Source organism: Xenopus tropicalis, chromosome 5 (genome assembly GCF_000004195.4).
Source record: "Xenopus tropicalis strain Nigerian chromosome 5, UCB_Xtro_10.0, whole genome shotgun sequence".
NCBI classification, from domain to species: Eukaryota; Metazoa; Chordata; class Amphibia; order Anura; family Pipidae; genus Xenopus; species Xenopus tropicalis.
In genome coordinates this window covers 72,003,599-72,015,603 of record NC_030681.2, presented here as the reverse complement: position 1 = coordinate 72,015,603, position 12,005 = coordinate 72,003,599, and the positions used below count along the sequence as shown (strand labels likewise).

At 37.6% G+C, this 12,005-nt stretch overlaps 1 protein-coding gene across 2 annotated transcripts in view; it reads right to left on the bottom strand.

Moving 5' to 3' along the window:
• The window catches only part of pde7b (phosphodiesterase 7B), a 145,845-nt gene that overhangs the window by 73,202 nt on the left and 60,638 nt on the right, over nucleotides 1-12,005 (bottom strand). The gene's annotated exons all lie outside the window — the stretch shown is intronic.

Genomic DNA, 12,005 nt, shown 5'->3' with positions numbered 1-12,005 from the left:
GCAAGCCAATATCACCAGTGATGTTGCCAATAGCAACAAAGCAGATTTTTGCTTTTTTCAAGTTATAGGTGACCATTCATATTCAATTGCTGGTTGCTATGGGCAACATCACCGGAGATGTAATAAAATATTACCAATATTACCAATATATAATGAATGTAAGTGGTAAGTAAATGGTGCCTTATAGGGTTCCATTTCGCACCCCTTAGTGTGCTAGCATATCTGCCCCTAAATTCAAGAATGAGAATTATAAAGAATTTTCATATTCCATATTTAGTTTCAGTTATCCGAATGTTTCTATCCTTGTAGTGCTGTAGTGCATATTGCCTATTGCATCTACATTTGCTCTTATTCAGACCACCGTCATGATCCATATAAGAGAATGACTTGGTGCAATGATGTCATAAAAAGTATGTATCATCCCTCTTAATAGTCTCTTAACATGAAACAGACTGCTGCATATTGACTAAAGTAAGAAAATTGTCGCTTATTTTTTCTTCTGACTCTCCAAAAGTCACATATTCATGTAAAACTGCTATATATTCAGTGTATACACTATGCATTACATATAACTCACTCATGACACTTGACCAGAGTCCTACTCTGGTCAATGAAACTTATATAGAGACCAGCCTCATGCTACTACACAAATCACTGCTGCCCTTTTATGTTAAAGTCTGTATTATTCTGTGTTTCTTTATCCTTTGTGTTATTTTCTTGTGATATTCTTGGCAAAGTTACCAACCTAAAAAAAAACAAACTATGTGGCTATTATCCATTTTCATGGGTGCTTTTTGTATTATTAAAGCTCATTAAAATGTTTTTAATATCCAAGACTAAAGTTAAACAGAATTGGCATCACAATAAGAAGAAAAACTGGTTTGCCTAGAATAACAACATGTAATTAGTGTCCCCATGGTTGAACTGTACTGATTTAGATTCTTATTTTCTTTTTTTTTTTCTTATATCTTTTTTTTTTACTTTTCAATCCCTAGTAACTTCTAAACTAAAAGAGCAATACAACAAGTGCCAAAGTGTACCTGTACAAGTAGGCAGAAAGTCACCAAAGTTTGACTTAAAAGGAATCTTACAGAATAAAGTCTAACACCAAATTCACAAATATTTTACTATGTTACTATACCATTTATATCTAAACCAACATTGTCATTTTACAAATTTTTTTGGAATAAGCACTCATGAGATTATCTGACTGCAGTGACTGATTTGTTCTTGTCCCTACCCTGTCATTGTCAGCTGATGGTTTAAGGTCAGTACACCTGGGCCCCCTGCTGACCTTGAAAAGCCTTTTTACACTACCTCACTCAACCTTTGTAATGCATTCACTTTCAATATGTAGGGTTTCCAGCCCAAGTCAGGCCCACATTACTTTATGTGATAAAAGATTCATGCAAAATGGAGAATATTAGCAACTAATTTCAGCATACAATAAAATTAGAACTTCCACTCTAAGAGCAGGAATAAGGATCATAAGACCTTCAGGCTTAATTATGTTACAGGTTTGGCTGGCAAAACCTTTGTTATGTATATACAGGTATGTATATATGTATATGTATAAACAACATCATGCCAGTAGGAGGCTTTCCGTTCAACATGTGTGCCTCAAGTGTTTGTTAAGTTTTAACACTGAAACCTCATAGACAGCAAACGAATATTGGTTAACAATCAGGGGGTATCACAGGGATTTTGCACTGGGTATTGAAATTATACGATGTGCCCTGTAGTGGCTCAAGTTCACTTTCAAATTAAGTAATAATAATAAGGTAATATTTTTGTCATACAAGAGGATGAGGATGCAAACATGTGTTCTTGAGTTAAATACTGGACTATTTATACTCTGGCATGAGTAAACTAACACAGTATGTTACTGGTTATAGCCAGAGAAGAATAAAAGTGCATACAGATTTATATACAGGTGTGCCTTGTCTGCCAGAACCTTAGGCTAATGCCACACAGGGTTTATTTTTGGACTGCGGATAAACACAGGCTAAGAATTAGTCCCCTACACTGGCATCAGCCTATCCCTATACATGCACCCAGAGCCACTGCGTCAGCCTGGGTGCAAGCACACAAAGTCAATTTTAGCACCAAAATTTATAATAAGCTCTGTGTGGTTTTAGGCTTAGGTTTGTGCCCTGGCCAGAATCAAATTCAAGACCGTGGCCTGGTGAGGTGAGAAGTTCCCGAGGTATCTATAACGGTTAACAATTCTACCATCACCCCATCTTCCCAGGCCCGGTGCCTTGGAGTTATCCTTGATTCTGCCCTGTCCTTCACTCCTCATATCCAATCACTTATCAAATCATGTCACTTTCACCTAAGAAATATCTCCAAAATACAATCATTTATCACCCAAGATGCTGCCAAAATTCTTATTCACTCTCTTATAATATCTCGCCTGGACTACTGTAACTCCCTATTAATTGTCCTTCCCCTCCAAAGACTGTCCCCTCTCCAGTCCATAATGAATACTGCTGCCAGGCTCATACACCTCTCCAACCGCTCCTCCTCTGCCGTGCCACTCTGCCAATCCCTGCACTGGCTTCCCCTACCATCCAGGATAAAATTCAAACTAATGACTCTCACATTTAAAGCAGTTCATACCTCTGCCCCACCCTACATCTCTGAACTCATCTCTAGGTACCATCCAACCCGCTTGTTACGCTCCTCTACTGACCTGCTCCTCAACTCCTCTCTCATTCCCTCCTCACACGCTCACATTCAAGACTTTGCAAGGGCTGCCCCCCTTCTCTGGAATTCGCTCCCACAAACTATCAGACTTTCTCCCAATCTCTCTGCCTTCAAGAGATCTCTAAAAACACATTTATTTAGAGAAGCTTACCCTAATCTAGTTTAGTAAAGCCCCACCTCTCACAACTCTGGTCATGCCCATTCCCACACCTTGTGTCTCAACCCTTTCTCCTTGTAGATTGTAAGCTCTTTTGGGCAGGGCCCTCTTCACCTCTTGTATCGGTTATTGATTGCTTTATATGTTATCCTGTATGTCCAATGTATGAAACCCACTTATTGTACAGCGCTGCAGAATATGTTGGCACTTTATAAATAAATGTTAATAATAATAATAAAAAGTGTTACAATAAAATAAAACCTAGTTCTTTGTATAATAGCACAATGGTAACCTGGTTAGCATAATAAGAATCAGGCTTAGGGCTCTGGCACACGGGGGAGATTAGTCGCCCACGACAAAACTCCCTGTTCGCGGGCGACTTATCTCCCAGAGTTGCCATGACCCGCCATCCCGCCGGCGAACATGTAAGTCACCGGCGGGATGGCACACGCGGCGGCACGATTTCCCGACTTACATGTTCGCCGGTGGGATGGCAGGGGTAGGCAACTCGGGGAGTTTAGTCGCCGCGAACATGGAGTTTTGTCGCGGGCGACTAATCTCCCCCGTGTGCCAGAGCCCTTAGGCATGATAAAAGAAAGCACAGCAGAATGCAAATTTTGTGACAGGACCTTCTGGATATTCACAAAGCAATGAAGTAGAGATGCAATATTTTAAATTTGGCTGAACATTCCCATAAAGATTTTTCTAAATGTAAATCAAAAAGTCCATGACATGAAGTGTTCAGCAAACCAAATCTGAACTAAGGATTTGTTTATATACAAATCTAATAAAAAAAGACTAGAACTAAGCTAGGGTGTTAATTTCTACACACTCTCCATGTTCACGCTAGGTAAAAGAAAATAGTGTGCAGGTAAGAGAAAATGGTATTTTTATGTAGCACCCAAAGTTACACATTTAAAAAGAATTAATACATGTTATTAAGCAGTGGTATAGCTTTCCCTCACTGACAGTTTTCATTGAATAAGCTCTGTTCCAATCAAAAACCACTGATTTGCAAACTTAAATAGGACAATTAGACATACAACAATGGGATATTTTCTCCCTGACTTGCTATGATTTATTGTTTGTGAGATAGATTAGTACTGTTGCCTTACACATTTTTAGATAGTTTGTAAAAAGCTACACAATGATATACTTTACAGTACATTGAATACAATGTGTTATCTTTTTCATTGCCAAGAGGCTGACCCACATTGTTTTGCAGTGTGCTACTTTTAATCAGACAAGTATCAGACACAATTTTGTTTATATACAGCTAGATATTTAAAGGTGTGCGGGTCCAGCTTAAACATAGTGAAACCCCTCCAAAACAGTATAATTACAAGAGTTATATGAAAAGACCTATATTTCTATGAGAAAAAGTATTTCTAAAAAATTGCTCTTTAATTTCTTTCTGCTTCCTAAGCATATTTGTCATTTGCCTCTCACACTGTGAACCATTCTCTCAAAATAAAGGAGAAGGAAATGAAAAACAATTAGATGAATTATTTTCAAGGATCTCTTAAACAAAGCGCTGAGTTATTGCAGAAACACCACATAAAACAAATGTCTTCAGCTATTTTGCTAAATATATTTAAAACAACAGTTTTTACAGATCCGCTATTGTAACCATTAACCTATTACTGTAGCTTTATAGTAACATAGTAACATAGTAAGTTGGGTTGAAAAAAGACATACGTCCATCACGTTCAACCATAATGCCTATACCTAACCTGCCCTAACTTCTAGTTGATCCAGAGGAAGGCAAAAAACCCCATCTGAAGCCTCTCTAATTTGCCACAGAGGGGAAAAAATTCCTTCCTGACTCCAAGATGGCAATCGGACCAGTCCCTGGATCAACCTGTACTAAGAGCTATCTGCCATAACCCTGTATTCCCTCACTTGTACTGAGAGCTATCCCCCATACCCCTGTATTCCCTCACTTGCTAAGAATCCATCCAGCCCCTTCTTAAAGTTATATAATGTATCAGCCAGTACGACTGATTCTGGAAGGGAATTCCACAACTTCACAGCTCTCACTGTAAAAAATCCTTTCCGAATATTTAAACGGAACCTCCCTTCTGCTAAACGGAGTGGGTGCCCTCATGTCCATTGGAAGGACCTACTGGTAAATAAAACATTAGAAAGGTTATTATATGATCCCCTTATATATTTATACATAGTTATCATGTCACCTCTTAAGTGCCTCTTCTCCAGTGTAAACAAACCCAACTTGGCCAGTCTTTCTTCATAACTGAGACTTTCCATACCCTTTACCACCTTAGTTGCCCTTCTCTGGACCCTCTCTAACTCAATAATGTCCCGTTTGAGCACTGGAGACCAAAACTGAACAGCATATTCTAGATGGGGCCTTACCAGCGCTCTGTAAAGGGGAAGAATAACCCCCTCCTTCCGTGAATCTATACCCCTTTTAATACAGCTCAAAACCTTGTTTGCCCTTGCAGCTGCTGCCTGGCATTGCTTGCTACAGCCAAGTTTATTATCTACAAGGACTCCAAGGTCCTTCCCCATTATGGATTTGCCTAGTGCAGTCCCATTAAGGGTATAAATGGCTTGCATATTTTTACATCCCAGGTGCATTTATCCACATTAAATCTCATCTGCCATTTAGCTGCCCAGATTGCCAGTTGGTCAAGATCCCACTGCAAGGATGCCACATCCTGGATAGAATTGACTGGTCTGCAGAGTTTTGTGTCATCTGCAAACACTGATACATTGCTTGTAATACTCACCCTCAACTCAATGACTCAAGTCATTTATAAACAAGTTAAACAAAAATGGACCCAGTACAGAACCCTGAGGTTCTGTACTGGGTCATACTGCCCTGAACCAATTTATCATAGTGCCCTGAACCAAATGAATCAAAAGGATGGTTGTTGCTTTTTTTTACCATTTTAACAGAGAAGTCAATATAAACCACATTTACACAGTGATACTCACTTGTCTCTGAAACACTGAGCACACAATATGCCATAAGCCAGCAATGGAGATTAGAAAGAGCCTAGATGGAGGTTTTGTTGTGATATGTCTTGCTAACATACATACATTTAGTTTCCATCTACATAGACCATCTGTTTTTTGAACTGATAGGGCCACACAGGTTTACTAGTCCTAGTCCCAGTCTAAAAGTTAAACTGCTTCAAACATAAAATGTTTTTACACATTAGTGGGGAAGTATTAGAATACTTACGTATGTGGATTGTGAATTTCCTGCAATGGTTTAAATATTTATATGCATAGTGCACTTATAGACAATATGGTTGTGGCACTGGAAACATGGCAAAAAATTATTAAAATGTAGGTGGGGGTGCAATGGTGTTGTCACCACAAAAATTCAAACAGACAAAGGCAAGAGGTCCTCTGCATTCTCATCTTCACCTATTATCAATATATATATATAGGACATTAAGCTGCATTAAGCTACCAAAATGCGCCCCCCAAACAAATAACGGAATATTTCTCCATGTAATGCAATATATTCAAGCTACACCAAAGTCATCCCTGGTCTGGTCAGTCCTACACCCACTTTCATCTGATTCAAGAGTTTTATTTATTTTCAAGGAATATCCAAGTTCATCACACACTGCAGAGAGTTACTGTGATTGCCTTTCCGAGATTATTACATTGGATTTATTACTAAGAACCATCAGCAATTCTTTTGTCAAGCACCCATAAAAAATGTAATAACGACATGCTAATGTAATTAGATACAAGCACAGAACATGGATTTACATACTGTCATAATGTTATCTGTAGCAATAAAATGTGCTTAAACTTGCAGCTCCAAGTGGGACGATAAGAGAATAGCCCACTGACATCAGTTCATTTCAAGGGCACAAGTGAGGCACAAAGGCCTTTATTTTCGTATGTGAATTGTGTCTATTCTGTGCTCACAATGTGGGATGCACTGGATAACCACATTCTTTTACTTACGTCAGAAAACCATACTCAAATGTAATCCACCTCTTCTTTGAGCAGATTCATGGAAGAATAACATGATAAAATATTTTGGAAACAGATGCCAAATAAGCCTACATCTTACACTATTATTAAGCCATCAGCTCTTTTGATGTGGAACCTATTCTTCACGCAAAATACTTACAAAGAATAACACAATTGTTAAATAAATCATTGTTCCCTGCATATGTATAAATGCGCTCTCCAGTAGCATTTTCAGTAGAGGTGTATATTAAAGAGTGAGGAGTCATGTTAGTTCAAATCACCTTTGTATTTTTTTTTAAATTCAGAATTTCTATATTTTCTTCAGATAGAACTACAATAATATGTCTGCTATCCTGTGCTAGATATGATTCTAATATCCATGTTTTGTAAACTTAAAGTAAATATACAGGTATGGGATCCCTTATCCGGAAACCCGTTATCCTATCTTCCATAGGCTCCATTATAAGCAAATAATTCTAATTTTTAAAAATGATTTCCTTTTTCTCTGTAATAACAAAACAGTACTTTGTACTTGATCCCAACTAAGATATAAGTAATACTTATTGGTGGCAAAACCATCCTATTGGGTTTATTTAATGTTTAAATGATTTTTAGCAGACATAAGTTATGGAGATCCAAACTACGGATAGATTCAGAAACTCCAGGTCCTGTGCATTCTGGATAATAGGTCCCATACCTGTACTGAAATTAAACTTTAAAGGGTATAATACCTACTCTGTTATACAAGATGTCCTCTTTCTGAGTTATCTTAAAGCCTATGGTGGGAAGTAAACAACTAGTTTTAATATCAAAAGAAGGAGTCTGCATTTACAGCAGAACTGTGCTGCTTTGTGATAGTCCATGGTTGATTCTACTATACAATCTCATATGACACCTGCATTATTGTAGCTGGCAGTACAGGCCCATCATATAGCAGAGACAGTCCTCTGGTTTATCTTCATTGGGTTACATCCCTGAGGTCCAAATGCATGAAGCAGACTACTAATAAAGATTGATAAAATCTACAAGCTTAATACCCTCAGGGTTCAGGTCAGGGGTTCCCAACCTTTTTAGCCGTGAGCAACCTTTAAATATAAAAACATTTGTGGAGCAACGCAAGCATTAAAAAAAAAGTTCCTAGGGGGTGACAATAAAGGCTGTGATGGGTTATTTGGAACCCTCATGAGGATTGGTAGCCTACAGGGGGCTCTGTTTGTTAGTACACATGGTCTTTATGCCTCCAAAACTTGCATCCAAGTCAGAAATTCAAAAATAAGCACATATTGCTCACAAGCCACTGGTTGAGGACCACTGCCCTAAGTGAATTAAGGATTTCAGATCAAATGAACTGTAAAAAAGTGGTCTTCTCAGTGTGTGATGGGCTTTCTTTAATTTTTTTTTATAATTCCAGTCCATTACAACTTTATCCATCCCATCAGTGCAGTGGTTGTTCCGACCATCCCTTTTCTTGTGGGTGCATTGTACAAAGGGAGCCTTGTACTTAATGCTTAGTCAGTGGCAGATGGAATATAAAGGATTATCTTAATGCCACAGTTATAGGTGAAATGGGTGAATTTCCACCTTGCACTAAGTTTGTACCTTTACTTCAATGAAATACTATTGGATTAGGGGAATTTGCTGGCAGTTAAGGGGGCACTGGTGAGGATGAGGTTGGTTAAGTGGAGGTTACTGGGTGGATCAGGGTCATAAAAATGGAAATTTATCATTTTACTGGCAGTTACAGGTTTAGGTCTATCAACCTAGGATATGGCTCAATGAAATTGGAAATTGGCTTATTAAAATGGATTCAAAATAAAAGAAAAGAAGCAAGGGCAGGTTCTAAATATGATGCACATAGAGTTATCATAAACAGATTCTAACATACATGTTTCAGTCACTCCACAGTTTTGAAATCTCAACATTTAACCACATTTCAGTTAAAATATATTTAGATGTTCTTATAAGCTCAAAATAGGATTGCAAAGCGAAACGCCATACATAACACAGAGAGGATGATCCCAAAATGCTGTGCAAAAGAAGGCTTTTTGTAAACTTCAACACACAGGGAATTATTTACACAAAAACAAAGGACTAAATCAGATAAAATGCCAAGCATGCTTTTATGGTACTATATTTCATTTATAGAGAACTTTAGGCCATTCATATACAGAAACACAGATCATATTTGAACTCACAGAAGAACTGATCCATGCCTGAACTGCAGACAAAATTCTGCAGTTATTTTTATTTTACTCTGATCAATAATTACAAATACAATACACATCAACATTTATCCAGGTTTATCTCAGCCTTAATAAAGTATATAGATAACATCTACAAGGAAATGCCCTCCATTACTGCTTTAGTGCTCTACACATTCCCATCCCAAAGTATTTTTAACACAGCTACAAACCATTCTGATAATTTACCCTTCATGTTCCCCAAACTGTTCTTCTAATAGCAGCCAGCTGCATGCTTCCCTAAACCTCTTTTCCCAATCTATATTTCAACTATTAACTCATCATCTTCCCACAGTCTGACAAACTGTTTGGTCTCCCTATTAAATGCTACTATCCATTTCCCTAGTAAACCTTAGTATGCATGTCCTGAATAGCCACAGAAATAGTAATAGTAACAGTGTGATACCCAACGCTTGTGTTTTTTCCATCTACCTTTATTTTATTTTACATGCTTATGTGTTAGAATTAGGGATGTGGCGAACTTACGCCAAAAAGCGCGAATATTCGCAAACTTTGCGAACCCCATAGACTTCAATGGGAAGGCGAACTTTAAAACCTAGAAAAGCCATTTCTGGCCAGAAAACTGATTTTAAATTTGTTTAAAGGGTGCCACGACCTGGACAGGGGCATGCAGGAGGGGGATCAAGGGCAAAAATTTCTCTAAAAAATACTTTGTTGAAAAAGCGTTGCGTAAAAACGGGCAGACCTAGCGGAAATACGCGGCGGTTTTTGCTATTTCGCGCTATTGGCACCATGGAAACGGGATTTGCTTACACCAGTACTAGGCTGAAAAATGCCATGTGTGGTTGTGCGGCGTTTTTTTAGGCTGAGAAAAAAACGCAGAGAAAAACGCAGCGAAAAAAAATGCGGCAAACCCAAATTGCGAACATACACGGAAAGTTCGCGAACTTGCGCGTTCACGAACACCCGATGTTCGCGCAAATTAGTTCGCCGGCGAACAGTTCGCTACATCTCTGTATTTAGAATGCACCTAAATAAATGAATATTTTCACAAACAAGTAATTCCTTAACTTCAGAGTTATCTGAAAGAAAATCTTAAAGAAGGACAGACAATTATTTTCCATTATTGCCAGTGAGATGTTTCAGGCAAATATCAGGGCTCAAACAGTAGGACGTTTCACCCTGCGTTCCCCTGTGTTGGTGTTCTTCTGCGTTCCACTGCAAGGGAACCCAGAGCAGAACATAACCCTTTCTTCCCTATCTTGGTGTTCCCCTGCAGTGGAACGCAGGAGAATGCCACCGCAGGGGAATGCAGGGTGAAACGCTTGTCTTACTCCTGATTTCAATAAATTCCTCTCTTCCTATTGATGATGGGTTGGTCGAGTGTTATGAATGATGTTATTTTCCTGGAAAAAATTTTGATTTTAATGATTTAGTTTAGATGTTACCAATGTTTACCTATAAATTATGTAGTCGCTTAAAATATGGCAAGTGATAGAATTTTCTTTTCTCAGAATTTCATGCTCTGCTTTATTAGAAAAGAAGTTTATGCAAGAAAAATCATATACTTAATTAGACATATAAAGCTAAAATAAGGACCTAGGGTGCCTATATAGTAAATGCCATTACTTTTACCAAACTACTACAACCTAAATGCATTTGCATTTATTCATTTATTTAAGAGATTTTAATAAACTATGCACACAGTATGTGTAGCCTCCCTTATATTTAAAAAGGAGACAGTTAACATGTAATAAGCCCAATTCACGATAATACTATTTAACTTATAAACAAAATGAAATTGTATCATTTCTGCCACAATACAAGTATAGGATCACTTATCTGGAAACCTGTTCTCCAGAAAGCTCAGAATTACAGAAAGGCCATCTCCCATAGACTCAATTTTAAGCAAATAATTCTACTTTTTCAAAAATGATTTGCTTTTTTTCAGTAATAATAAAGAAATTTTTTGTACTTGATGGTAACTAAGCTGCATGAATCGATATTTGTTGCAAAACATTCCTTTTGGGTTTATTTAATGTTTAAATGATTTTTTGTAGACTTTTGCATTCTGGATAATAGATCCAATACCTAGGATCATGGCATATTGAGCATATTCTCGGCAGGCAAATTTCAGCCAGATAAGAAGTACCTAAAATTCCTTTAAATTGAATTTACTGGGACCACAGTACTGGCTTTCCTTAGCCCAACTTGTGTATTTATATCATTAAAGGAACAGTAACACTAAAAAATGAAAGAGCTTTATAGTAATAAATATATAATGCACTGTTGCCCTGCACTGGTAAAACTGGTGTGTTTGCTACAGTAACACTACTATAATTTATATAATAAGCTGCTGTGTAGCCACGGGGGCAGCCATTCAAGCTGGAAAAAAGGAGAAAAGGCACAGGTTACATAGCAGATAACTGATAAGTTCTGTAGAATACAATAGTGTTTTATCTGTTATCTGCTATGTGCCTGTGCCTTTTCTCCTTTGAATGGCTGCCTCCATGGCTACATAGCAGCTTATTTATATAAATTATAGTAGACTTTCTGAAGTAAACACACAACTTTTACCAGTGCAGGGCAGCAGCACATTATATTTTAGTTACTTTTATACACTTTCATTTTTTGGTGTTACTATTCCTTTAATTTTTTTGACAAATGCACCTGTGTAACCGGTTTCATATGCAATGACATCTACCTGACACTTGCGGTTAGAGGTGAATTCTGCCAGAAAACAAATGAACAGCATACAGTAAAGCAACATGGGACTTCTGTTATTTGCCATAAAGGACATATTAATAGCTAAAGCTTAACCAGGAAATGGATTACTTCATATAACTGCATTACAAAATATTACACCATATTTTCAGGCAATAAGAAACACATTTTAATTTGAATCCCTTTGGTTTTCTCATGCACTCAGAAATGCTTCATGTATCACCATATAAAAATATATCTGCACTCAAAAT